Genomic DNA, 27,116 nt, shown 5'->3' with positions numbered 1-27,116 from the left:
ACGCTGCAGATTCTGTTGTTAAACAATACGTTGGATCTTGAGCTTCACAGCTATATGCACACGACGAGGCTTTATTTCAAATCCTTCACTTCACAACTGCTCGGTGGTACAAATGGTGCTGTAGTCTCGCGCTGTAGCTTTAAAAGATCCTCTCGCAAGTCTGTTTCGTGTTGCAATGGCTATCAGTAAGTGAAACATTGGCTGATCTTGCAGCACAAACTTTCGCCTAACGAGGGCCTTATGTTTTGCCCCTGTTGTTCATCTAGTGATGCACGAAGACCACAGCGTCACACGTACACTACTTTGGTTCCATTATGAAGACACGCCCGAACATGAGAGTTGTGCTTGGACAGCATTGCTTTTGGCTCCCTCCTGAAATGTCATTCATCAGCTTATGTTAACAGCTTATGTTAACTATGTAAGACAAGAGTTGTAATTACCATTACTAGCCGGGTGGTTTGGCCATGCGGTTCTAGGCGCTTCAGTCTGGAAACGCGCAACCGCTACGGTCGCAGGTTCGAATCCTGCCTCAGGCATGGATGTGTGTGATGTCCTTAGGTCAGTTAGGTGTAAGTAGTTCTAAGTTCTAGGGGACTGACGACCTCAGATGTTAAGTCCCATAGTGCTCAGAGCCATTTGAACCATTTTTTACCATTACTACAGAGGCGGCAACAGGAAAAGCTATAAATGTTCTTCAAATAATTGTTAGTTGATGCAAGCTTTGTTGCTAATCTATTAAGTTCTTAAGAACGTATACAGAATGTGTAGGCAGCTAAAGCAAAAGCATCTATTTAGCAACAAACAGCTGTCAAATGTCTTATTTTTATCGCAGTCTTTCAACGGTGTGAAACACCATCATAGTTTCCGGGCCGGAGCGTAACAGAGCTCGTACTTCGGTAGACAGTAAAAATTACATGGACCACGAAAGATATTCTTGAGACATTAAGTGCTAGTAATCTATCTTAGTTAAAATGATAGCTCATTGTCATACTATAATACTGTCAAATTATTTAGAGGGACATCTTTGCTCATTACGCTAATCACTACCGAAACAATCGCATAAATCTTACTTACGCTGATGAGTTGGCTGAACAACACTGCGCGCTGATTACCTGTGGCAGAGTAAACACTTCGTAATGCGGTGAAGTATTCTCAGAAAATTTCTCCGGGAAAAACGAACGAGTTTTATAGAGACAGAAAAAAAGTAAACAACAAACACTCGTCCGTTATCTGTGAAGGGAGCACTTCACTTTCCTTCTTGACCCCGAGATACAACTACGCCACGGTACCTCCTTGTGGTCTGTTGCCAAAGATAACAGACATAAAAGTCATGTACACTGTAGTTAACACCCACAAAAAAGAGTAACAGGAGAAAGTGAAACTGTAATATACGACAACGTGTGCACTAAAAGATGTCCTTGCAGCATTATGACATGTGACGCCGTCACAAGTATACAGAGCAGGGACGTAAGAAGGATGAGCCATTGGTGCAATGCCCCAGAGGACAAGTGACTCCTTGGCGCTCAAAAGAGAGAAAGGAAAAAGTAAGGAAATATTAAATGGATAGGAAATTGGAAAAATGGAAAATACCGTACATCATGCAATATAAGTACGTAGTATCTTGGTGGTCAATAGCTCTGTTCAGGAACTAGTGCTCTGAATTAGAGCTGCATTAATGAATTTTAATTCAACTCACCAGTGCAATTTCTAAATACATAAATTGCAGTCGCTTCCCTGCCTCCTTCCTTATGTGCAGACTAATCTCAGAAATCTGCTGCAGGAATTTTGATACGGTTTTGACAAATAGAAACACTGATTCTGTAAATAATTTATAAATATTTTGTACAACTCTCAATTATTATGAATTAAAGTCAAGTTGTGAAAATGACGCCATTGACACCTAGCGGACAGGCTAGAGAGAGCAGCAGTGTTGTAAGAGTACGTGAGTCAAGACAAAATTTGAATCTCGTCTGGCGGTCTCGCTGTGGCGACACGGTAAAAAAAATGGGTCAAATGGCTCTGAGCACTATGGGACTTAACTTCTGAGGTCATCAGTCCCCTAGATCTTAGAACTACTTAAACCTAACCAACCTCATGAAATCACACACATCCATGCCCGAGGCAGGATTCGAACCTTTAACCTTAGCGGTCTCGCGGTTCCAGACTGAAGCGCCTAGAACTGCTCGGCCACGCCGGCCGGCGTCGACACGGTAACTCAGCGTGTTCGGTCAGAGGCCTGAAAAAAAAAAAGATGGGTTCGAAGGGGTGTCATGTGACGTCCACCCATAGCAAATGATGAGAACAATGTCGAACAAAATGAAGAAAAAAAGCGGTAAAGCACCTAGCAAAAAAAAAAAAATCGAAAGATTGTAGCATCGAACACTGACTGGGTATTATTTTTTCACTCTGTTATTTCAACCTAGCATTCACCTAAAGATGTGGAGATTCGTCAGAAACGAAACATTGGTCGGATTCCACGTTTACACTGTAGCTCCCCTGTGGGCTGGTTACCGTAGCAGAGTAAGAACATTGCAATGCAAGTCGCCTAAGTGATACCCAGTTGACTGCAATCGTTTTGAGAACAAGTGTGTATGAAAAAAAAAAGTGGTTCCCAGTTCTTGCATGGCATGCAGCTTTGATTCGTTCACATAAAGAAAGTTTTACACCAGCGCGACCTGTCACTCAACTTCCAGCTTTCTGCTTTCCTGGAGTCAAACATAAATGCGAACATGATTCTCTTCGCGATGGGGCGAAGGATATTATTTGTCTGGACACTTTTCAAACTGTACAGAAGACTGTTAACATATCTCTGCTGAGATTTAGGCCTTTGAAGGATCATAAAGACATGGACACGATTTTCTTGGAAGGGATTCAGAAATTTCTTGCGGATCAATACAGAAGTTTTCGATATACTTCTACAGATGGTTGAGTGACGCATTTTGAAGCATGACGACAATTATGGACTTGCTTCCCTCGCATTAGCAATCGTAATTCGCACTCTTAATTCACTGCAAAATCTTCGAACTACAGATGGTAAGTTTCTTAAGTTTGAAGTATTCCAATAAATATTACCAATAACGAAAAGATAACCACCTCATGTGAGAATTACAAGATCGAATAAACTAAGATATAAAATACGGTACAATAGGCAGTGCCTAAGCTGCAAAATTCACACAGGCCAGTACTGCCAAACAACACGGCAGTGCATGGACAATTCAGTGTGCGTAGGTCATTTTTATTCCCCATAGGCTAACGAAGGGACTAGCCCACAGTACATACACTCCTGGAAATGGAAAAAAGAACACATTGACACCGGTGTGTCAGACCCACCATACTTGCTCCGGACACTGCGAGAGGGCTGTACAAGCAATGATCACACGCACGGCACAGCGGACACACCAGGAACCGCGGTGTTGGCCGTCGAATGGCGCTAGCTGCGCAGCATTTGTGCACCGCCGCCGTCAGTGTCAGCCAGTTTGCCGTGGCATACGGAGCTCCATCGCAGTCTTTAACACTGGTAGCATGCCGCGACAGCGTGGACGTGAACCGTATGTGCAATTGACGGACTTTGAGCGAGGGCGTATAGTGGGCATGCGGGAGGCCGGGTGGACGTACCGCCGAATTGCTCAACACGTGGGGCGTGAGGTCTCCACAGTACATCGATGTTGTCGCCAGTAGTCGGCGGAAGGTGCACGTGCCTGTCGACCTGGGACCGGACCGCAGCGACGCACGGATGCACGCCAAGACCGTAGGATCCTACGCAGTGCCGTAGGGGACCGCACCGCCACTTCCCAGCAAATTAGGGACACTGTTGCTCCTGGGGTATCGGCGAGGACCATTCGCAACCGTCTCCATGAAGCTGGGCTACGGTCCCGCACACCGTTAGGCCGTCTTCCGCTCACGCCCCAACATCGTGCAGCCCGCCTCCAGTGGTGTCGCGACAGGCGTGAATCGAGGGACGAATGGAGACGTGTCGTCTTCAGCGATGAGAGTCGCTTCTGCCTTGGTGCCAATGATGGTCGTATGCGTGTTTGGCGCCGTGCAGGTGAGCGCCACAATCAGGACTGCATACGACCGAGGCACACAGGGCCAACACCCGGCATCATGGTGTGGGGAGCGATCTCCTACACTGGCCGTACACCACTGGTGATCGTCGAGGGGACACTGAATAGTGCACGGTACATCCAAACCGTCATCGAACCCATCGTTCTACTATTCCTAGACCGGCAAGGGAACTTGCTGTTCCAACAGGACAATGCACGTCCGCATGTATCCCGTGCCGCCCAACGTGCTCTAGAAGGTGTAAGTCAACTACCCTGGCCAGCAAGATCTCCGGATCTGTCCCCCATTGAGCATGTTTGGGACTGGATGAAGCGTCGTCTCACGCGGTCTGCACGTCCAGCACGAACGCTGGTCCAACTGAGGCGCCAGGTGGAAATGGCATGGCAAGCCGTTCCACAGGACTACATCCAGCATCTCTACGATCGTCTCCATGGGCGAATAGCAGCCTGCATTGCTGCGAAAGGTGGATATACACTGTACTAGTGGCGACATTGTGCATGCTCTGTTGCCTGTGTCTATGTGCCTGTGGTTCTGTCAGTGTGATCATGTGATGTATCTGACCCCAGGAATGTGTCAATAAAGTTTCCCCTTCCTGGGACAATGAATTCACGGTGTTCTTATTTCAATTTCCAGGAGTGTATATTCTACTTGATATTTGTTAAAGACAGGTAACAAGTTGTTAAAGTAAACTTGTAGACTGTGATACTGGAAGGAGTACATAAACGCAAATGAGTTCATACAGATCAAAAAGCAGTTGGTTTTGAATTTGAGCGCAGGAGAGCATGTAATGTTTGTTTAGGAAAATGCACGCTGTGGCCCACTGAGAAAGATGAGAATTTTTATCTGGATTCTTCTTGTTAGTCATTTAAGGTATGTGATATATATATTATTAGGATGTGTGACATTCGCTTCTTAGTATGTGATACGTTTATGGAAAGAGTTCGGGTCGCTAATCCCAATGATATCAGGGAAAAACGGTTGTAGCATTAGCGTGCAAATACACAGCTGAAAAAGTTCTGCACCCTCAAGGACAAGGTCATTTTATTGACAACTGATGTGCCACACAGTTCAAAGTTGTATATGATAGCAAATTCAGACCAAATGTAACACACATGTCACAGTAAAGAGTGTCCAAATACACAGAGTCCTCCCCCCCCCTCCCCCTCCAGCACCCACTGGTGGCAACGCAGGCTTTTATTGTCAAATGCAAATGATTATACAGTGCTGAATGGCACCCTGTGATAAATTTTCCCAAGCATTTTGCGCCTTTCGTTCAATTCGGCAACGAGTCTTGTAGGCTCTGGAGAAAGAGTGAGTTCCCACTTCATGTGTTCAGTTGGCGATTTTCCTCAGCAGGGCAGTATACCACGAAGAACACAGTGATTCACAACAGCCATACGTGTACCTGCAACGTCCTGCTGAAAAGGCAAATCACCTTCCTGTCGAAGAAATAGCAGTGTAGAAGTACGTTTGTTGCCTTGGTACAGATTGTTAAAGCCGGGTGTTCCTAGGAGCAGGAATGTTGCGCCTCACAGTCAGTAGATACTCCTTGGTGTACGGGTAGCGTCTTTGATTCATAATGAAAACGTCTTCGGGTTCGAACCCAGCCACTGCTTAAATTTTAATTAATAATCGGTTTTGGCGGCCGAAGACCTCCGGCATAAGAAGTCACCCATCAGTCTGCCAACGGCCTTGTCTAAGAGGGCGGAGGAGCGGACAGAGATTCAGGGCACTCTCTTGTCCTAGGGGTGGGAAACTGCCCTTAAACGCGGAAGACTAAGTAATGATCAACGGCATGCATGAGGATGCAGAAGGCAATGGAAATCACTACATTAAAGACACGTAACGTGTATCCACAGAAAATGTGGCCTGTAATTGAAGAAGTGTCATGAAGATCTCTCCATTGGCAAAAGATTTCGGAATAGTCCCTCATTCGTATCTCCGTGATTGGACAGCCAAGGGCGAGGTCACCATGAGAAAAAAACTAAATAACCAACGGAAGGATAACGCTCTAGGAAGTCGGGGCGTGGAATGTCAGAAGCTTGAACGTGGTAGGGAAATTAGAAACTATGAAAAGGGAAATGCAAGACTCATTCATGATATAGTAGGGGTCAGTGAAGTGAAGTGGAAAGAAGAGATAGATTTCTTGTCAGATGAGTATCGGGTAATATCAACAGCAGCAGAAAATGGTATAACGGGAGTCCGATTCGTTATGAATAGGAAGGTAGGGCAGAGAGTGGGTTACTGTGAAAAGTTCAATGATAGAACTGTTCTTATCACAATCGACAGTTAACCAACACCGACAACGATAGTTCAGGTATACATTCCGACGTCGCAAGCTGAAGATGAAGAGACAGAGAAAGTGTATGAGGATATTGAAAGGGTAATACAGTATGTAAGGGGATATGAAAAATCTAATAGTCATGGGAGACTGTTACGCAGGTGTAGGGGAAGGAGTGGAAGAAAAGTTTACAGGAGAATATGGGCTTGGGAGAAGGAATGAGAGAGGAGAAAGGCTAATTGGGTCTGTAACAAGTTGCAGCTAATAATAGCGAATACTTTGTTGAAGAATCACAAGAGAGGGAGGTATATTCGGAAAAGTCCGGGTGAAACGGAAAGATTCCAATTAGATTACATCATGGTTAGACAGAGATTCTGAAATCAGGTACTGAATTGTAAGACATACCCAGGAGCAGACATAGACTCAGATCACAATATCATAGTGATGAAGAGTATGCTGAAGTTTAAGACATTAGTCAGGAAGAATCAAACCGCAAACAAGTGGGATACGTAAGTACTAAGGAATGACGAGATATGGTTGACGTTCTCTAAGGCTATAGACAGAATAATAAGGAATAGCTCAGTAGGCAGTACAGTTGAAGAGGAATGGACATCTCTAAAAAGGGCCATCACAGAAGTTGGGAATGAAAAAAAAATGTACAAGGAAGATAACTGCGAAGAAACCATAAGTAACAGAAGAAATACTTAAATTGATCGATGAATACAGAAATAAAAGTCGCAGAGGAATGAAATAAATAGGAAGTCCAGGGAAGCTAAGACGAAATGGCTGCAGAAAAAATTTGAAGACATCGAAAAAGAAATGATTGTCGGAAGGACAGACTCAGCATACAGGAAAGTCAAAACAACCTTCGGTGACAGTAAAAGCAAGGGTAATAACATTAAGAGTGCAACGAGAATTCCACTGTTAAATGCAGAGGAGAGATCGGATAGGTGGAAAGAATACATTGAAAGCCTCTATGAAGGGGAAGATTTGTCTGATGTGATAGAAGAAGAAACAAGAGTCGATTTAGAAGAGATAGGGGATCCAGTATTAAAATCAGAATATAAAAGAGCTTTGAAGGACCTAAGATCGAACAAGGCAGAGGGGGTAGATAACATTGAGTCAGAATTTCTAAAATCATTAGGGGAAGTGGCAACAAAACGGATATTCACATTGCTGTATAGACTGTATGAGTCTGGCTACATACCAATTGACTTTCGGAAAAGCATCATCCACACAATTCCGAAGACGGCATGAGCTGACAAGTGCGAGAATCACCGCACAATCAGCTTAACAGCTCGTGCATCCAAATTGCTTACAAGAATAATATACAGAAGAATGGAAAAAAAATCGAGGATGCGCTAGGTGACGATCAGTTTGGCTTTAGGAAAGGTAAAGGCACGAGAGAGGCAAATCTGACGTTGTGGTTAATAATGGAAGCAAGACTAAAGGAAAATCAAGACACGTTAATAGGATTTGTCGACCTGTTAAAAGCGTTCGACAGTGTAAAATGGTGCAAGATGTTCGAGATTCTGAAAAACGTAGGGGTAAGCTATAGGGAGAGACGGGCCATATACAATATTACAATAGCTAAGAGGGACTAATAACAGTGGATGACCAAGAACGAAGCGCTCGTATTAAAAATTGTGTAAGACAAGAATGTAGCCTTTCGCCCCTAATGTTCAATCTGTATATCGAGGTTGGTTGGTTGGTTGCTTGGGGAAGGAGACCAGACAGCATGGTCGTCGGTCTCATCGGATTAGGGAAGGATGGGGAAGGAAGTCGGCGGTGTCCTTTCAAAGGAACCATCCCGGCATTTGCCTGGAGTGATTTAGGGAAATCACGGAAAACCTAAATCAGGATGGCCGGACGCGGGATTGAACCGTCGCCCTCCCGAATGCGAGTCCAGTGTCTAACCACTGCGCCACCTCGCTCGGTACATCGAGGAAGCAATGATGGAAATAAAAGAAAGGTTCAGGCGTGGAATTAAAATTCAAGGTGAAAGGGTATTATGATACGATTCGCTGATGACATTGCTATCCTGAGTGAAATTGAATAAGTATTACTTGATCTACTGAACGGAATGAACAGTCTAATGAGTGCAGAATGTGGACTGAGAGTAAATGGAAGATACACGAAGGTAATGAGAAGTAGTAGAAATGAGAACAGCGAGAAACTTAACATCAGGATTAATGGTCACGAAGTAGACGGAGTTAAGGAATTCTGCAACCTAAGCAGTAAAATAACCAATGACGGACGGAGCAAAGAGAACGTCAGAAGCAGACTAGCAATGGCAAAAAGGGCATTCCTGACCAAGGGAATTATATTAATATCAAATATCAGCCTTAATTTGAGGAAGAAATTTCTGAGAATGTACGTCTGGTTCAAAATGGCTCAAATGGCTCTGAGCACTATGGGACTCAACTGCTGTGGTCATCAGTCCCCTAGAACTTAGAACTACTTAAACCTAACTCACCTAAGGACATCACACACATCCATGCCCGAGGCAGGATTCGAACCTGCGACCGTAGCAGTCGCACTGTACGTCTGGAGTATAGCATTGTATGGTAGTGAAACATGGACTGTGGGGAAACCAGAACAGAAGAGAATCGAAGCATTTGAGATGTGGTGCTATAGACGAATGTTGAAAATTAGGTGCACTGATAAGGTAAGGAATAAAGAGGTTCTTCGCAGAATTGGGGAGGAAAGGAATATATGGAAAACACTGATAAGGTGGGACAGGATGATATCTGTTAAGACATGAAGGAATAACTTCCATGGTCCTAGAGAGAGCTGTAGAGGGCAAAAACTGTAGAGGAAGAAAGAGATTGGAATACATCCAGCAAATAATTGAGGACGTAGGTTGCAAGTCCCACTCTGAGATGAAGAGGTTAGCACAGAAGAGGAATTCGTGGCAGGTTGCATCAAACCAGTCAGAAGACTGATGATCAAAAAGAAAAAAAAAAAAGTACGTAATTCGCCCGGCGTTGTGGATCGTCCCTTCGATTGTGATCGTGGATGTTTGCCGGTAGAGCACAGTTAGTAGCGCGCCAGTGCTGTACGTCAGGCGTGATACGCCAGTTGGTTTTGGACGAGTGTAATGGGTTGTACGCTGTTTGAAACAATTGCTGAAATTCAGGCAACGTTAGTGTATAAAACTGTAGAAGGTGTGCTAAAAGAACTACAGTCGTATTTCAGTGGCAAGGAATATGAACTGTTAACTGATGTAGTGTCAAAACGTATTACTGACTGTTTCTCTGCGCTACGTGTTAAGTCTGGAGCAAATAAATCTCTTTTTCACAGTCCATTATGATGTTTAGCTACCAGCAAACACAAATGTTTACTTTCCTTTTCTCCCACGCGACCCATCGATACTGTACAGTACATAAGCATTTTGCTTAAACCTCCGGTGGGCTCATGGCAGCACTCCGTGTTGTCACGTTGATGCGCATGTGATAAGTGGTAGTTATAAAGATACAGCCTTCCCCAAAATTCATATGAAATATCTGATACTACCTTTTTTATACTCATCCGGATAGTTATCGGACAATTCAGTGCTTCCTAAGGCCTTATATATATACACTCCTGGAAATTGAAATAAGAACGTGAATTCATTGTCCCAGGAAGGGGAAACTTTATTGACACATTCCTGGGGTCAGATACATCACATGATCACACTGACAGAACCACAGGCACATAGACACAGGCAACAGAGCATGCACAATGTCGCCACTAGTACAGTGTATATCCACCTTTCGCAGCAATGCAGGCTGCTATTCTCCCATGGAGACGATCGTAGAGATGCTGGATGTAGTCCTGTGGAACGGCTTGCCATGCCATTTCCACCTGGCGCCTCAGTTGGACCAGCGTTCGTGCTGGACGTGCAGACCGCGTGAGACGACGCTTCATCCAGTCCCAAACATGCTCAATGGGGGACAGATCCGGAGATCTTGCTGGCCAGGGTAGTTGACTTACACCTTCTAGAGCACGTTGGGTGGCACGGGATACATGCGGACGTGCATTGTCCTGTTGGAACAGCAAGTTCCCTTGCCGGTCTAGGAATGGTAGAACGATGGGTTCGATGACGGTTTGGATGTACCGTACACTATTCAGTGTCCCCTCGACGATCACCAGTGGTGTACGGCCAGTGTAGGAGATCGCTCCCCACACCATGATGCCGGGTGTTGGCCCTGTGTGCCTCGGTCGTATGCAGTCCTGATTGTGGCGCTCACCTGCACGGCGCCAAACACGCATACGACCATCATTGGCACCAAGGCAGAAGCGACTCTCCTCGCTGAAGACGACACGTCTCCATTCGTCCCTCCATTCACGCCTGTCGCGACACCACTGGAGGCGGGCTGCACGATGTTGGGGCGTGAGCGGAAGACGGCCTAACGGTGTGCGGGACCGTAGCCCAGCTTCATGGAGACGGTTGCGAATGGTCCTCGCCGATACCCCAGGAGCAACAGTGTCCCTAATTTGCTGGGAAGTGGCGGTGCGGTCCCCTACGGCACTGCGTAGGATCCTACGGTCTTGGCGTGCATCCGTGCGTCGCTGCGGTCCGGTCCCAGGTCGACGGGCACGTGCACCTTCCGCCGACCACTGGCGACAACATCGATGTACTGTGGAGACCTCACGCCCCACGTGTTGAGCAATTCGGCGGTACGTCCACCCGGCCTCCCGCATGCCCACTATACGCCCTCGCTCAAAGTCCGTCAACTGCACATACGGTTCACGTCCACGCTGTCGCGGCATGCTACCAGTGTTAAAGACTGCGATGGAGCTCCGTATGCCACGGCAAACTGGCTGACACTGACGGCGGCGGTGCACAAATGCTGCGCAGCTAGCGCCATTCGACGGCCAACACCGCGGTTCCTGGTGTGTCCGCTGTGCCGTGCGTGTGATCATTGCTTGTACAGCCCTCTCGCAGTGTCCGGAGCAAGTATGGTGGGTCTGACACACCGGTGTGAATGTGTTCTTTTTTCCATTTCCAGGAGTGTATATATATATATATATATATATATATATATATATATAATTCTGTCCTATTTGATAAACAACTTGATATTCATTGCGAAGGCGTGTGGAGTGTTCTGAAAGGACGTGCGTTGTCGTAATTACAGGTGGATTGTTGTCGTTGATAAAATTATGTACACATACTAAATTAAGTAACTAATCAAAAAATTGAAGAAATAAGTCCTAGGCAATAAATAACTAGAGACTGCAGAGATGTTAGCATGAAAAATCAATGCTTATAATTAACAAAATTGTAATCTAAAAATCCAGTAACAGAAGACGTCACTATCTTGAGAAACAGCTTAAAAGTTATTACCAAGCGATATATTTTCATTTGTTATTTATTTTTATGTCATCCTCTGTAATTCATATTCTTTGTAATTACATTCCTAATTAACTCTCCAATTGTTTACATATCACAGTTTTCCAATTTCCAGAATTTGAGGCCTTATTTGTGCATTTTATGTATGTAATCGGATAAAGAACGAGCTTTGTACTACCACTGAATACTAGTAACCATATCTAAACTGTAATCAATTACGTAACTAAAGTAATACAACAGACATTATGGTAATTAAAGTTCAGAATGATTTTCTTATGGAAAACTAAAGATATTACTATAAAAGATTGTCAGTGAATATTGTATTTTATACCTTATTCGGCTGTAACATCAGTTTCTTTACGTTTTGTAAATTTTAATTGTAACATCAAAATTGTACAAAATTAATAATGCTTTATTTTGGAAGTTATTGTTAAAATTCTGTATAAAGCGATACAGCGATGTTGCGAGGAGTCAGTTTTGAAGTTACTTTTGGAAGTCAAAGAGATCAGTGAAGTATGTCCGTTTCTTGTTTACATGACGAGTGTGCAGTTCGGATGACAATTAATGTGAATAAATTTTGTAAAGCTTGAGCGTCAATGGACCAGACAGAAGAAACTTAAGTAACTTTCAACATGAATCGTTACATAGTGAAGGTATCTGAATCATCTAGGGACATACTGTAACTGCAGTCGGCTATACTGTCAACACAATCCATGCGCCAGATATCGTTTTCCTTCCTTCTAGCAGTCACCAGCCAAGGTCGAACGCAAGTATACCACTTTGGTAGCACTCCGTGCTACATGCACCCGGTCATCTACGTAAATCTGCTTTTAGAATATTGGTGAGGGGTTATTGTTTTGTGAGAGGCTTTGGCTCTCATTGTTTTTATTGTGGTACAACATTTTTACCATGAATTATTTAATAGAAGTATGTATGTAGATTAACGTTTTTCATGCAATCAACATACAATATGATGGGTTAGCTATTTCATCTATTCATATACTGTTACATTCATATCAGCAGTGTTAAACAAATACGTATATCTACTACTTACCTATCTTATGATAATTGAACCTACTATTTACATTTACCTATCTATGTCTATTAGTCTTCAACGTTGTATGTTGTATCTAGGGCGAAACTTGACACTTCCGATGAGGAGATCAGGCGACTTATTGAGCACTTGGACGCTGACGAGAAGAGGAAGGTTCAAGAAAGGACATACAATAGTGAAGAAGACATAGACGGCTCAGATGTTGAGGATGAGGAAGAGGTCGTAGAAGTACATGAGCATGACAGCGGTTCAGTGAAGACGAAACAGATGAAATGGAGATTGATGAAACGGGTGAGGATTTCTTTTTCTATATTGAAAAAGAAAAGGAAACTATTTGGTGCAGCAAAGCCCCAGTGAAAGCTGCTTCAAGAGTACCAGCGAAGAATATCATCAAAACTTTTCCTAGCCCAAAGCGGATTTGCAAGGATACTCCGAAACCTATTGATGCATTTCTCAAATTTATAGGCCTTGACATTATTGATACAATTGTACACTGTACCAACGCTTTTATTGGAAACAAAAGGGACGAAGTAAAATACTCCAGAGATCGATACTCTAAGGACACTACACAGGATGAGATTATGTGTATTTTGGGTCTGTTATTCCTAGTTGGAACGAAGCATGGGAATCTTGCGAACTGTAGAGAGCAATGGAAAGATGATGGAACAGGTATGATGATCACAAGGGCGGCATGCAGTTACAAGCGCTTCCTGTTCTTGCTTCGATCAATGAGGTTTGATTATTTGTGTACAAGAGTGGAGAGAGAAGACTGACAGGCTCGCAGCTGTCCGCAATATTTATGACAGGTTTTTGGCCAACTATAGAAATAATTGCAGTCATGGTGAATTCACAACAATTGACGAAATGCTGTTCGTATTTATAGGTAGATGTGGTTTTGTCCAATATACAGGATGAGTCACCTAACATTACCGCTGGATATATTTCGTAAACCACATCAAATACTGACGAATCGATTCCACAGACCGAACGTGAGAAGAGGGGCTAGTGTAAATGGTTAATACAAACCATAAAAAAAATGCACAGAAGTATGTTTTTTAACAGAAACCTACGTTTTTTTTAAATGGAACCCCGTTGGTTTTGTTAGCACATCTGAACATATAAACAAATACGTAATCAGTGCCGTTTGTTGCATTGTAAAATGTTAATTACATCCGGAGATATTGTAACCTAAAGTTGACGCTTGAGTACCACTCCTCCGCTGTTCGATCGTGTGTATCGGAGAGCACCGAATTACGTAGGGCTCCAAAGGGAACGGTGATGGACCTTAGGTACAGAAGAGACTGGAACAGCACATTACGTCCACATGCTAACACCTTTTTATTTGTCTTTTTCACTGACGCACATGTACATTACCATGGGGGGTGAGGTACACGTACACACGTGGTTTCCGTTTTCAATTACGGAGTGGAATAGAGTGTGTCCCGACTTGTCAGGCCAATAGATGTTCAATGTGGTGGCCATCATTTGCTACACACAATTGCAATCTCTGGCGTAATGAATGTCGTACACGCCGCAGTACATCTGGTGTAATGTCGCCGCAGGCTGCCACAATACGTTGTTTCATATCCTCTGGGGTTGTAGGCACATCACGGTACACATTCTCCTTTAACGTACCCCACAGAAAGAAGTCCAGAGGTGTAAGATCAGGAGAAGGGGCTGGCCAATTTATGCGTCCTCCACGTCCTCTGAAACGCCCGTCGAACATCCTGTCAAGGGTCAGCCTAGTGTTGATTGCGGAATGTGCAGGTGCACCATCATGCTGATACCACATACGTCGACGCGTTTCCAGTGGGACATTTTGGAGCAACGTTGGCAGATCATTCTGTAGAAACGCGATGTATGTTGCAGCTGTTTGGGCCCCTGCAATGAAGTGAGAACAAATGAGGTGGTCGCCAATGACTCCGCACCATACATTTACAGTCCACGGTCGCTGTCGCTCTACCTGTCTGAGCCAGCGAGGATTCTTCACGGACCAGTAATGCATGTACCGTAGATTCACTGCCCCGTGGTTTGTGAAACCCGCTTCATCGGTAAACGGGTAGAACTGCAACGCAGTCTCTGTTAATGCCCATTGACAGAATTGTACTCGATGATTAAAGTCATCACCATGTAATTGCTGATGTAGCGACACATGAAACGGGTGAAAGCGGTGACGATGCACTATGCGCATGACACTGCTTTGACTCAGTCCACCGGCTCTCGCAATGTCCCGTGTACTCATGTGTGGGTTCATGGCAACAGCAGCTAACACACCAACTGCACCCGCGTCTCCTGTGAGGGGCCTGTTACGGACCCGTTTGCGTACTACGACCATACCTGTTGCATACAGTTGGCGGTAGATGTTTTGCAATGTGCGGCACGTTGGATGCTATCTCTCCGGGAACCGTTCTGCATACACCCTGCAGGCTTCAGCTAGTTTTCGTCGACACTCGCCATAGATGAGTATCATCTCCGCCTTTTCAGAGTCCGAATACACCATGGTCACAGTTCCTACAACACTACACTATCACAGACGTCTGGTAACACGCTGTACTACAGTTGGTCTGCGTGCGGAGACGAATGAAGAATAACAATAGCAGCAAGCGCTACATGCGGACACTGCGACGGCTAGATGCTGCCCGCCGACCGTGGCCCGTGTTTGTTACAACACGCAACTGAACGTCGGAGGTTTCAAGCGTCAACTTTAGGTTACAATATCTCCGGATGTAATTAACATTTTACAATGCAACAAACGGCACTGATTACGTATTTGTTTATATGTTCAGATGTGCTAACAAAACTAACGGGGTTCCGTTAAAAAAAACGTAGGTTTGTGTTAAAAAACATACTTCCGTGCATTTTTGTATGGTTTGTATTAAACAATTACACTAGCCCCTCTCCTAACGTTCGGTCTGTGGAATCGGTTCGTCAGTATTTGATGTGGTTTACGAAATATATCCAGCAGTAACGTTAGGTGACTCACCCTGTATGCCTAGCAAACCGGCGAAATGAGGACTGAAATATTATGCAATATGTGGCAGTAAAACATGTTATACATCAAATTTCGAGGTGTACTGTGGAAATTAGAGGCCAGGCCCTAGGGATGTATCAAATAAACCCTCTGATGTAGTTCAAAGACGTTCGGAAGAAGAATGTAGGCTGTTTAGGTTTTTATGTTGGTAACGCCACGTAGCGCTCTGTATGAAAATCACTGACTGTTCTGTGTGCAGTCTGTGGCTGGTTGGCATTGTTGAAATATTCGCTATTGTAGTGTTGGGCAGTTGGATGTGAGCCGCCAGCAGTGGTGGATGTGGAGATAGAGATGCCAGGGTTTTGAGAGGTTATTATGTAAGCAGGCAAAAAGGAATACAAACGTCTCAAAAATGAGATCGAGAGGAAGTGCAAAATGGCTAGAGGACAAATATAACGATGTAGAGGCTTATCTCACTAGGGGTAAGATAGATACTGCCTACAGGAAAATTAAAGAGACCTTTGGAGAAAAGAGAGCCACTTGTGTGAATATCAAGAGCTCAGATGGAAACCCAGTTCTAAGCGAAGAGGGGAAAGCAGAAAGGTGGAAGGAGTATATAGAGGGTCTATACAAGGGCGATGTACTTGAGGACAATATTATGGAAATGCAAGAGGATGTAGATGAAGATGAAATGGGAGATACGATACTGCGTGAAGAGTTTGACAGAGCACTGAAAGACCTGAGTTGAAACAAGGCCCCGGGAGTAGACAACATTCCATTAGAACTACTGATGGCCTTGGGAGAGCCAGTCCTGACCAAACTCTACCATCTGGTGAGCAAGATGTACGAGACAGGCGAAATACCCTCAGACTTCAAGATGAATCCAATTCCAATCCCAAAGAAAGCTGGTGTTGACAGATGTAAAAATTACCGAACTATCAGTTTAATAAGTCACAGCTGCAAAATACTAACGCGAATTATTTACAGACGAATGGAAAAACTGGTAGAAGCCGACCTCGGGGAAGATCAGTTTGGATTCCGTAGAAATGTTGGAACACGTGAGGCAATACTGACCTGACGACTTATCTTAGAAGAAAGATTAAGGAAACGCAAACCTACATTTCTAGCATTTGGAGACTTAGAGAAAGCTTTTGACAATGTTGACTGGAATACTCTCTTTCAAATTCTAAACGTGGCAGGGGTAAAATACAGGGAGCGAAAGGCTATTTACAATTTGTACAGAAAGCAGATGGCAGTTATAAGAGTCGAGGGATATGAAAGGGAAGCAGTGGTTGGGAAGGGAATGAGACAGGGCTGTAGCCTATCCCCGATGTTATTCAATCTGTATATTGAGCAAGCAGTAAAAGAAACAAAAGAAAAATTCGGTGTAGGAATTAAAATCCATGGAGAAGAAATAAAAACTTTGAGGTTCGCCGATGACATTGTAATTCTGACAGAGAGAGCAAAGGACGTGGAAGAGCAGTTGAACGGAATGGACAGTGTCTTGAAAGAAGGATGTAAGATGAACATCAACAAAAGTAAAACGAGGATAATGGAAATTAGTCGAATTAAATCGGGTGATGCTACAGGAATTAGATTAGGAAATGAGACGCTTAAAATAGTAAATGAGTTTTGCTATTTGGGGAGAAAAATAACTGATGATAGTCGAAGTAGAGAGGATATAAAATGTAGACTGGCAATGGCAAGGAAAGCGTTAATGAAGAAGAGAAATTTGTTAACATCGAGTATACGTAGATTTAAGTGTCAGGAAGTCGTTTCTGAAAGTATTTGTATGGAGTGTAGCCATGTATGGAAGTGAAACGTGGACGATAAATAGTTTAGACAAGAAGAGAGTAGAAGCTTTCGAAATATGGTGCTACAGAAGAATGCTGAAGATTAGATGGGTAGATCACGTAACTAATGAGGAGGTATTGAATAGGATTGGGGAGAAGAGAAGTTTGTGGCACAACTTGACTAGAAGAAGGGATCGGTTGGTAGGACATGTTTTGAGGCATCAAGGGATCACAAATTTAGCATTGGAGGGCAGCGTGGAGGGTAAAAATCGTAGAGGGAGACCAAGAGATGAATACACTAAACAGGTTCAGAAGGATGTAGGCTGCAGTAGGTACTGGGAGATGAAGCTTGCACAGGATAGAATAGCATGGAGAGCTGCATCAAACCAGTCTCAGGACTGAAGACCACAACAACAACAACATTATCAGCGGACGATCTGGACGTGTGTCCGCCAGAAAAAGGAAGTTTGTCAAAATGGATGTCAAGAATATATATATATATATATATATATATATATATATATATATATATATATATATATATATATATATGACGACTTTTGAACATTATTAAGGTAAAGACATTGTTTGTTCTCTATCAATATATTTCATTTGCTAACTATGCCTAACCTCAGTGAGGCGAACCTTTTTGCTTCTTACCTCTCCGATATCTTTACCCTGGGACGATCCCCAGTTCGATTACTCCCTCTTCCCTGATGTCCGCGATCAAACTGACACCTCTGCCCCTCCACTCGCTTCTGGCTTCCAGTACTTGGCCCAGTACTTGTACAACATTACACACACCGAACTCAATGTCCCGATCTCTACTCAAAATATCATATCTGCACGAAACGCAACACCATTCCCGGTCACGACCATGTTACCTACCATCAACTCTGTGAAGCTCGTGCCTCCTTCCTCTCCACCCTGGCCAGACTATATAATATGGTCTTGTCCACCGGCTTCTATCCCAACCTATGGAAAATCTCCCGGATGCTGATGTTCCTCAAACCCGACAAACCGCCATCTGCTGTCTCCTCCTACCGTCCCATCAGCCTTACCTCAGTCTTAGGCGAGTCTCTGGGATCCATCCTCACTTGACGCATCCACCAGCACCGCCTCCTTCCCGCTACCCCATGTGGATTGCGACCTTCCTTCTCTGCCAATGACCCTCTCCTTCACCTCTCTCACCTCCTCTCGGAACAACTCAACTGCCGTCGCTCTGCCCTTTCCCTCGACCTTGACCTTGAATGTGCCATGTATGGCATTCCAGTCTCCTGTACAAGCTCCAAACTTTCGCCCTTCCTATTAACTACGTCCATCTGATGGCCTCCTTTCTTTCCCACCGTCCTGCCTATGGCACCATCCATAACGTGGATTCCTACACCTTCTACCCCTCAGCCGGTGTGCCCCAAGGTTCCGTCCTCTCCCCCCTTCTCTACCTTCTTTACACGGCAGACATGCTGCCGACTTCATCTGCCTTACACCTTCTCCACTACGCCGATGACATCGCCTTCCTTGCCCTTGCCCCCACCCTGCAACGCTCGCAGCACCTTCTGCAATCCCATCTTGACCAGTTCACCACTTGGTGTAACCAGTGGCTGCTCATGGTCAATCCTTCCAAGACACAGGCGATCATTGTAGGCAAAACCACCTCTTCCTTCCATCTCCTAGATTTCTATCTCACTATTTATGGCTATCCTATCAACCTCACCCCCACCCTCAAGTACCTTGACATCACCCTTGACTGTCGCCTCTCCTGGACCCCCCATCTCCAGATGATCCAAGCCAAGGCACGCTCCCGACTCCACCTCCTCAAGCTCCTTTCTGGTCGCACATGGGTCTGGACCCCTCCACTGTCCTCCACACCTATCAATCCCTCATTCGTCCTATCCTCTGCTATGCCCATGCCGCTTGGATCGCCGCCCCTCCTACCTTCTACAAATCCTGGAACGCCATGTGCTCCATCTCGCCTATCGCATCCTCCTCCCCTCCCCCATGTGGATCCTGTATGACTTAATTCTGTTCCCACACCTCCTCCTTTTCCTCAAACGGATACAGATCCTTTACACCTCACGCAAACTTGATCCCCCTCACCTGCTTGTCTCTCCCATCCTTTCCCACCCCTGTCTGCTGCCGCACATGTACTTCCACATCCCACCCGTTCTCCATCTCTCCACACTCCATACCCTTGCCCAACGTGGCTTCCGCCAACTCCCCCTCCCTGATGATGCCCCCTCCCCTCTAACTACCCCTCTTAACAACTCTGATCCTCCCCTTCCTCCCCCCGTGTTTTTCCTCCAGGGCACCCTCTCCCCCTTCTCTCCTTCCTCTCTTCCTCCCTCCCTCCCCTCCCCCGGGCTTCCACAAACCCCCTTCCCCTCTTCCCTCCCCCTCCCTTCTCCTCTCCCACTGGCATCAACACCCCCCTCTCCCTCCTACCCTCAACTCTTCCCTTTGCCAGGTCCCTGGCTTTGTGCGTGAACAGTGCATCTTTGTGCGCCAGAGATCGTCGCCACTGCTCGTGTGTATTTTCGCGTCAGTGCTTCAGTGTCTCTCTCCATTCGTGCTCCTCGGTCCACGTGTGTAAACTCAATCTTCCGGTCGTGTTTAGTGATGAACGTTTCTTATTTCAACAGTGCGCCCGTGAACGGCTTCATTTATTTTACTATGCCTGTCTCCCGTTTTTGTCCACCATGTTTGTTTGTTGTTCTGTCTTTCTGTTTCCTGTATGTGTTCACTGTGGCCGAAGAGCAGCATACATAGGCCACTGCCGGCCTACCTTTATTGTAAAGGTATTAAAATAACAATAAAGAAAAAAAAATCTTGTCATCAGTCTTGTGCCTTACTCTGAGGATGGACGGACGATACGCAGTCGATATATCAGTGAGGGAAATTTTATTTACGCGGCTGCGTGCCCGAAATTTAATGGACTAGGATGCTATAGTTTGGTATTTATTTTCTGATAGCAGCTATCGAGACGAAAAAAGATGTTGTTTAACAGTAAGGTCTTTGAAGGTCAACGAAGGTCAAAAAGGAACGTCCATTTACAGAAGATGTTCGAAGTGATAACCACTGGTATCAATGCAGTGCTGCGATCTCATCAGGGATTGAGTGGTATTCCTTATCACTTCGGCACTTATCGAAGCACTTGCTCTGACAATTCTGTCTCGTATATCGTGCAAATAGTAAATATTCGCCGAATATGACGTATCCATCTAACGTGCCATTGACATGTAAACACCATTCGACGGTTTCGCAATACAACGCTAATAGGAACGGTAAGACTAGTATCAGCGAATCAAGCGAATGTGAATGGTGTATTCCTTCGAAGAACAAGTCGATATGCTTGTCACTTACGGAGAATGCCAACGAAATTCAGTGAGAGCAAGAGACTTATACGCTGAAAGATATCCTCAACGTACTCACCATACACGTCTTAAGTTTAAGTATGTGTATGATAAATTGAGAACAACTGGATCTTTAACGCATCGAAAACATATCCGGCAAAGGAAAGTTACTAACGAGGAAACGGTAATTGGTACTCTTGCCACTGTGGCTCGAGATCCTTGTGTTAGTTCGCGTCAAATCGTAAGGGAATCTGGCATGAGCCAGAGTAGTGTTGTTCGTGTTCTGCATCGCCATAAATATCATCCTTACCATATCATTCTCCACCAGAGAATTAACTGGTACGGATTGTATGCGTCGCACTGAATTGTGCCGACGGGCTCAACTTCAGATTCAGAGGGATGACACATTTATTGATTTTATTTATTGACGAGGCTTCATTCACGAACCATGGAAATGTTAATTTGCTTAACATGCATTATTGGGAAAATGAAAATCCATGTTGGCTGCGGCAAGTTGCACACCAAAAACCGTGGTCGGTGAACGTATGGGGTGGGATTCTGGTGGATAGAATTATAGGCCCCTAATCGAAGGAAATCTTAGTGGTAGAAAGTACACCACATTCCTGCAAGAAACATTACGTCTGTTACTGGAAGAAATACCTTTAGGAACAAGGAACAGAATTTGGTATCAGCACGATGGGTGTCCGGCACATTTTTCGCTGATGGCTAGAAATGAGTTGCAGAGACAATTCCCAGATCTTTGTATTGGACGCGGGGGAGATGTGTCGTGGCCGGCTAGTTCGCCAGACTTGACGCCTCTGGATTTTTTACTTGTGGGGATTCGTAAAAGACACTGTTTATAAAGACGTTTGAACTACACATGATGATATGCACGAGAGAATTGTCAGACCATGTGCTTCGGTAAGTGCCGATGTGATAAGGAATACCATTCAATTCATGATAAGATGACTGCAACACTGCATTGATACCAATGGTCATCACTTCGAACACCTTCTGTAAATGGACGTTCATGCCACCCTTGTGACCTTCGTTGACCTTCAAAGACCTTACTGTTACACATCATTGGATTCGTCTCGATAGTCGCTGTCAGAAAATAAGTACCAAACTGTAGCATCCTATTAAAAAAAAAAACCAAAGTTGACCTTCATATCTCTGAAGCGACCCCACCTAGCAACAAAAACTAACGTCATATTATGACCCCCGTTGTCCCATGCAACTTTTGTCTCACAAACTTTTCAGCTTCTATCATACTTTCGAATTTATTCTTGGTGGCAATAGTTAGTGACTCACCCCGTAGATTGCACATAATGCTACGCACAATAACTACAGTTTGTATGTTTGACGGTCAGGCTTATCCTCAAGGAGCGAATACGTAAACGTACAAGCAACGTTCACTTTAGAGAAGATATTCAGAGCGACCACCTTGCATTTGCAAACATTTCGCTACTCAGTGGATCTTGCTTTCAACACCCTACGCAGCACACCTGCATCCATAATTGGCGAAGCGGCATGCGAGTGAGCTATTAGCTAGTGTGAATCCGAGGGTGGAGTTCTATAAACTTGTTCCTTTAGTGTCCCCACAATTAAAAACATAGTGGATTGAGTTCCGGGAAATGTGGAGGCCTGAATATTAGGCTTCCAAGAGCGATCCATTTCCCTGGAATGGCTTTGTTTAAATAGTTGTGCACATTCATTCCAAAGTGCAGTGGTGTAAAATCATTCTGAAGCCATAGCTGTCGCCGAACACCAAATGGAACGTTTTGTAATGCGTCAGGCAAGGTTCTGCAAAGAAAGGTACTATACAGGGGCGCATTCAACTTGTCCGGCAATAGGTAAGGACCCAAAAGCACTCCTCCCAAGACCCCAGCCCACAGATTTATGCCAAAGAGCGACTGAAAGCCACGGTTGTTGTAGACGTTGGAAATACCTTCACAAGTGAAGCTAGATTCGTCAGTGCATATCACGTAATTTAGAAAATGTTCGTTATATTCCACTTGGTACAAAAGCCATTCACAAAAATGTACTCGTAGAGTGCGGTCTTCTGGCCTCCGGCGTTAACATGTAATGATATGGATGCAGTTCTTTGTCGTGCAACACTTCAACAACCATGCTTTGAGATATCTCGAACTGTCTTGTAACATCACGGGTACTTCGCCAAGATGATTGATGAACGGTGTCAAGAATCGCGTCCTCCGCGCTGCTGCTACGGTCTCAGGTTCGAATCCTGCCTCGGGCATGGTTCAAATGGCTCTGAGCACTATGGGACTTAACATCTGAGGTCATCAGTCCCCTAGAGCTTAGAACTACTTAAAACTAACTAACCTAAGGACATCACACACATCCATACCCGAGGCAGGATTCGAACCTGCGACCGTAGCGGTCTCGCGGTTCCAGACTGTAGCGCCTAGAACCGCTCGGCCACCCTGGCCGGCGCCTCGGGCATGGATGTGTGTGGTGTCCTAGGTTATTTAGGTTTCAATAGTTCTAAGCCTAGGGGGCTGATGACCTCAGATGTTAAGACCCATAGTGTTTAGAGCCATTTGAACCAATCGGGTCCTCTGTTTGCGGAGTACGTCTAGACCTTGGAAGACCTCTGTCCGTTACTTGCGGACGAAGATTACCGGTTTTCCGAAGGCATTGCTCCAGGCGACGTAAAAACATCCTCTTCGGGATGGCGCCTTTGAGGGTCCGTGCATCTATGCACGAGCAGCAGCACTAGTAGCTTGGTTATCGGAAGCACGCTGCACCAAAAGAATATCGACGTATTCATCGTCTGTGCACTCCATTGGGAAGCCGCACTACGTGAACTAGACACGACCAGTTATGGTTGTGCACTGTGCGTTTAGTAGGCACATGCATGCTGTTGTGATGTGACAAAATGAAGTCCTGTCTATAAACGACGAGAACCAGGTGACGGACGTCTAAAAGCTAAAGAAAAGGCACCTTACGAAGATTCCAACCACAGCTCCATGGTGGATGTGTTTTTGATGGGACAGCAGTCTGCTTAGTGAACTACGATGGCTGGTGCGGTGGTGTAGGGTGATAAACTTTCCTCTGTACATTCCGATGCGCTGTACGACGTGGCAGTGTTGCCAGCTCCTCGTTTTAACAGACGTGTTTTTAAAATGTATCCGATATGAATTTGCTAGACAATATTTGTTTTGAATCTGGATGAGGAATCGCAGGCCAATCTCTATGTACGTAATTTCTTCGTCACTATATACAGGGTGGCCCATTGATAGTGACCGGGCCAAATAACTCACTAAATAAGCATCAAACGAAAAAACTACAAACACCGAAACTCGTCTAGCTGGAAGGGGGAAACCAGATGGCGCTATGGTTGGCCCTCTAGATTGCGCTGCAATAGGTCAAACGGATATCAACTGCTTTTTTTTAAAATAGGAACCCCCATTTTTTATTACGTATTCGTGTAGTACGTAAAGAAATATGAATGTTTTAGTTGGTCCACTTTTTTCGCTTTGTGATAGATGGCGCTGCAATAGTCACAAACGTGTAAGTACGTGATATCACGTAACATTCCGCCAGTGCGGACGGTATTTGCTTCGTGATACATTACCCGTGTTAAAATGGACCGTTCACAAATTGCGGAAAAGGTCGATATCGTGTTGATGTATGGCTATTATTATCAAAGTGTCCAACGGGCGTGTGCTATGTATGCTGCTCGGTTATCCTGGACGACATCATCCAAGTGTCCGGACCGTTCACCGGATTGTTACGTTATTTAAGGAAACAGGAAGTGTTCAGCCACATGTGAAACGTCACCTACGACCTGCAACAAATGATGATGCCCAAGTAGGTGTTTTAGTTGCTTTCGCGGCTAATCCGCACATCAGTAGCAGACAAATTGCGCGAGAATCGGGAATCTCAAAAACGTCAGTGTTGAGAATGCTACATCAACATCGATTGCACCCGTACCATATTTCTATGCACCAGGAATTGCATGGAGACGACTTTGAACGTCGTGTACAGTTCTGCCACTGGCACAAGAGAAATTACGGGACGATGACAGATTTTTTGCACGCGTTCTATTTAGCGACGAAACGTCATTCACCAACAGTGGTAACGTAAATCGGCATAATATGCACTATTGGGCAACGGAAAATCCACGATGGCTGCGACAAGTGGAACATCAGCGACCTTGGCGGGTTAATGTATGGTGCGGCAATAAGGGAGGAAGGATAATTGACACCCATTTTATCGATGGCAATTTAAGTGGTGCAATGTATACTGATTTCCTACGTAATGTTCTACCGATGTTACTACAAGATGTTTCAGTGCATAACAGAATGGCGATGTACTTCAAACATGATGGATGTCCGGCATATAGCTCGCGTGCGGTTGAAGTGGTACTGAATAGCATATTTCATGACAGGTGGATTGGTCGTCGAAGCACCATACCATGGCCCGCACGTTCACCGGATCTGACGTCTCCAGATTTGTTTCTGTGTGGAAAGTTGAAGGATATTTGCTATCGTGATCCACCGACAACACCTGACAACGCTGACGGACATCATTTTGAGCATTTATTGCATTAATGTGGTATTTACAGGTAATCACGCTGTAACAGCATGCGTTCTCAGAAATGATAAGTTCACAAAGGTACATGTATCACATTCGAACAACCGAAATAAAATGTTCAAACGTACCTACGTTCTGTATTTTAATTTAAAAAACCTACCTGTTACCAACTGTTCGTCTAAAATTGTGAGCCAAATGTTTGTGACTATTTACAGCGCCATCTGTCAAAAGCGAAAAAGTGGTCCAACTAAAACATTCATATTTCTTTACGTCCTACACGAATGTGTAATAGAAAATGGGGGTTCCTATTTTTAAAGAAACGCAATTTATATCCGTTTGACCTATGGCAGCGCTATCCATCGGGCCAACCATAGCGCCATCTGGTGTCCCTCTTCAAGCTAGACAAGTTTCGTTCTTTGCAGTTTTTGCGTTTGACGCTTATTTTGTGAGATATTTGGCCCAGTCACGATCAATGGACCACCCTGTATAACAGACAGGTTTGTTTAATCCTGGAGCCTTATGGGAATATGGATCAAAGGAAAGACAGACAACGATTGCTTGTTGGCCTTGATATAAATTAATAAGGAACGTTGAAAATTTGAACCATACCGGGACAAGAACCCTGATTTAAGAGCGTTAACTGCTTCGGCCATCTGGACACGGCCTCTCACCCACGCAGATTACCAACTTATCCTCACATTAGTGACATACCGTCCTCACCCAGGGATAACAGCCCAGTTAAGTTGACAGAAGAGATCAGTAAAGCAGTACCGAGAACGAATAGAAATTATTTGATAAGACGATAGTCGAGCCGGTGGAAACTAGTAACGGCAAGATGAAATGCTCATGAGATTGTGTCAAAAACATGTATTATCTTACGTAACTGTACTACACTCCATTGCCTTGTTTTGCTCTTACTGATGTTTACTTCATAACTTATTTTCAATACTCTGATTATTCCAATCAAGAAGCGTCAGATACCATTCACAGTAATGTAGTGATTTATTTTCTGCTGGCTACGCATTTCGAGTTCACGTAACTTTTCAGATGTTAACATGACGGTTGACTGGCAAAAGTGGAAGGACAGAAATGCTGCTGTATGTAACATGGTTAACAGTAGTGCAGACAAGGCAATGTTACTTTACATGCGAGTTTCATTTCATTGTAGTGCACTTTTACATAAAGCAGATAGTTTCATTTGCTACGAAAATTGAAATTTGAACGACTAGAGCCTACGCTCTCGAATAAGTTATTATTTCCTCACAACAATACGGCGATATATTTTTTCCGTTGTAACACGGGGTCAACATTCGGCAATGACCTATACTTTTACAAGAGAGAATACACAAGACGTAAAAGAGCGTGAAGAAAAAAAGGAGGAGTGTGATGACAAAGATGCATTTCCAAAGAGGAAACGCCCCAGAACACTAAAACCTTTGTCATCATCAACAGCAAGTATGTTCCATGCCATGAATCTATCTGACATGATGAATAAAATCCAGAAAAGTAGTTTCAGATGTTGCTTGCCTAGATGTAAGGTTTTCACATTTGGGCGGTGCACTAAATACGTAATATATCGTTGTTTCACAGGAAGAAACAAGCTATATTTTGCAGTTCCATAAGAAAGTAGCAGAATTGACCATAAATGCAGGGACTTCAGAAAGTAACTTACCATGTAGTTTTGCGGTAAGACAATTGTGCAAAATC

The 27,116-nt window shown here is 44.5% G+C and overlaps 1 protein-coding gene across 4 annotated transcripts in view; it reads right to left on the bottom strand.

Annotated features, from left to right (window-relative positions):
• Positions 1–27,116, bottom strand: part of LOC126252941 (glycoprotein-N-acetylgalactosamine 3-beta-galactosyltransferase 1-like) — a 508,856-nt gene that overhangs the window by 275,039 nt on the left and 206,701 nt on the right. Inside the window, exon 1 of one of the 4 annotated variants that reach the window (XM_049953945.1) lies at positions 1,075–1,147. The exons of the other annotated variants lie outside the window; for them this stretch is intronic. The gene's annotated coding sequence lies outside the window, so the exon portion shown is untranslated. Of the gene's footprint in view, positions 1–1,074; positions 1,148–27,116 lie in introns of those variants that run through there. 4 annotated transcript variants of the gene reach the window in all.

This window comes from Schistocerca nitens, chromosome 4, assembly GCF_023898315.1.
Source record: "Schistocerca nitens isolate TAMUIC-IGC-003100 chromosome 4, iqSchNite1.1, whole genome shotgun sequence".
In the NCBI taxonomy this organism is placed as follows: domain Eukaryota; kingdom Metazoa; phylum Arthropoda; class Insecta; order Orthoptera; family Acrididae; genus Schistocerca; species Schistocerca nitens.
The sequence above is the reverse complement of the archived record's forward strand: the minus strand, read 5'-3'. Positions and strand labels throughout refer to the sequence as shown.